This window comes from Apium graveolens, chromosome 5 (genome assembly GCF_009905375.1).
Source record: "Apium graveolens cultivar Ventura chromosome 5, ASM990537v1, whole genome shotgun sequence".
In the NCBI taxonomy this organism is placed as follows: Eukaryota; Viridiplantae; Streptophyta; class Magnoliopsida; order Apiales; family Apiaceae; genus Apium; species Apium graveolens.
The window spans coordinates 150,383,123-150,385,619 of NC_133651.1; the positions used below are offsets into that span (position 1 = coordinate 150,383,123).

The window sequence follows — 2,497 nt, forward strand, 5'->3', positions numbered from 1 at the left end:
AGCTGAAATTAGGATGATTATGGTTGTTGGGATGATAAGTGGCTGGCGCCGGTTGCTGCGACCTCTGAAAGTTACTCACGAACTGAGTGATTCAATAGCACACTGCTCCGTCTCATGGGTACCAGCACAAAGCTCACAGACACTAGTGATCTGATTAACACCATAATTAGGCAATAAATCCACCTTCATCGTCAAAGCCTTAAGCTGAGCATCTATAGCAGTAGCTGTATCTAACTCCAAAATTCCTGCTACCTTGCCTTAAGGTAGTCTCTGAGTAGGACTCTAGTATTCATTAGCAACCATCAGTTCAATTAATTCATAAGCTTCATCATAGCTTTTAGCTCACAAGGCTCCTCCTGATGCTGCATCAAGCATGGGTCTAGAAGTAGCACCCAATCCATTATAGAAGTAGTTAATGATCATCCAGTCAGGCATCCCATGATGAGGACACTTTCTAAGGATCTCTTTGTAGCGTTCCCAAGCCTCACATAAAGATTTTCCAGAATGCTGAGCAAATTGAGTAAGCGCGTTTCTGATTACAACATTATTCACCATAGGAAATAATTTATTTAGAAACTTTTGAGCAAGATCCTCCCATTTGGTGATAGACCCTGGTGGTAGAGAATGTAACCAGCACTTAGCTTTATCCCGCAGAGAGAATGGGAAAACCCTCAACTTAATAACATCTTCAAAAACTCCACTGATCTTGAAAGTGTCACAGATCTCGATGAAATCTCTAATGTGCATGTTGGGGTCTTCTGTTGGAAAACCCCCCAACCTGAACTGAGTTCCGTATCATCTGAATCGTGCTCGACTCGAACTTAAAGGTATTAGCCGAGATGGCTGGTCGGACAATGCTAGACTGAATATCATTAATCTTCGGTTAAGAGTAATTCATCAAAGCCAAATCAAACCCATTACTCCCATTACTTTCATAATCAAATCCCACTTCTATTCCATATCTAATTCTCTTTTCACCACCTATATATATATACACCCCATACACAAACTTCTTCACCAATTCACAAACTCTCAAACACAAATTCTCTCTCAAATACAAAACTTATTCTCTCTAATCAATTTCCGTGGCACCCAAGAGACAAAGAACTCAAGTCGATAGCAGCACCACTGATTCTTCAACTTCTTGTGGTGTGAGGCCCATGTTTTCTACTCCCGAGGCTGAGGAGGAGTACGCAAGGCTTCTTACGAAGCCTATTGCTAAGGAGAGAGGTTTCCTTCCATCAGGGAAGGATGGTCAGCTGTTGGAGATGATTTAGGAGATGGGTTTGGTTTATTTTTGTGAGAAACCCGTTGCATGCCTATGAGTGTTGTGCGAGAGTTTTATGCTAATATAAGGGCGGAGAAGAATGGTTTTACGGTGGTTAGGGGTATGAAGGTAGAGTATAGTGTTGGAGCGATAAGGAGAGTCATTAATCAACCTGCGAAAAAAACCGGTCAAGCTATTTGGAATGATAAGAATCCGGAGGACTTTGACTTGGATTTAATTATTTCTACTCTATGTGTGCCTAAGACTTAGTGGAAATTCAAGAGGGGCACAACTGATTATGCCACATTCCCTGCTTCTTGTTTGAACAGATTTGCCCGTGCTTGGAATGTCTTTATTTGTGCTAATATTCTGCCATCATCTCATATGCATGAGGTGCCGGTAGAGTGAGCACATTTATTATGGGATATTCTGAAGGGTGATTATGTGGACATTAGTAGGATTATTCACCATAGTATGTTAGTATGTTGCATATAGTTGCATTGGCATTATATCATGATCCCTTAGGTTGCTTTTCCGATTAATTTGTGATGTTGATTCAAGTGTAGTGATGTCGTATAGAGGAATGTTAAGTCCTAATGAATTGATTTGCATTCTAGAAATAAGAAAATTTTCACTAAGTCTTATAGGTTGCTTGAGTGCTAGATCATGATCATGAATTGTTTGTTTGTCGAGGTTTAATCACTTGTTTATGTCTAGAATTTATGCTATTCTCTTAGAGACAAAATAATATGGATTTTTATAATTAGAGAAAAACATTGGATATCAATGCTAGTTGTGGTTAGGCGTCAAATGTCTAGTAGCCGGCTCATATTTATTTGAGTAGTCTAGGTTTGAGCGAGATGGAGCGAAACACACTCGTTCAGAACATGAGAAAAAAAAGAAAAAAAGAAAAAGAAAAATAAAAATAAAAAAGAAAAAACATGTGTTATGTATAATTGATCACGGGTGGGATCTTTAATACTCGAGATATTAAGTTCTAGGGGACTTTATTCCTAGTGACCTAAGACTTTTATAGTCTAGGATTCGCTAACCTAACACTCGCTACATGGGTATTATTGCCTAAGTCATTTGTGGACCTCGCTCATTGCACGATCAAATAAGCATGTTTGTGTTTTTTTACGTGTTATCAATAAAAGCATGAATCCTTGTATAACTCTGATAAAATTGAAGTGTTGTCAGTCATTTTATGTTTATCGTTTATTCTGTTTA

The 2,497-nt window shown here is 38.7% G+C and overlaps 1 non-coding gene across 1 annotated transcript; it reads left to right on the forward strand.

Moving 5' to 3' along the window:
- Positions 1–433: 433 nt before the first annotated feature.
- On the forward strand, positions 434–540 carry LOC141663214 (small nucleolar RNA R71). Its single transcript, XR_012551294.1, has one exon. It is a non-coding gene; the product is annotated as a small nucleolar RNA R71 (small nucleolar RNA).
- The last annotated feature ends 1,957 nt before the right edge of the window (positions 541–2,497 follow it).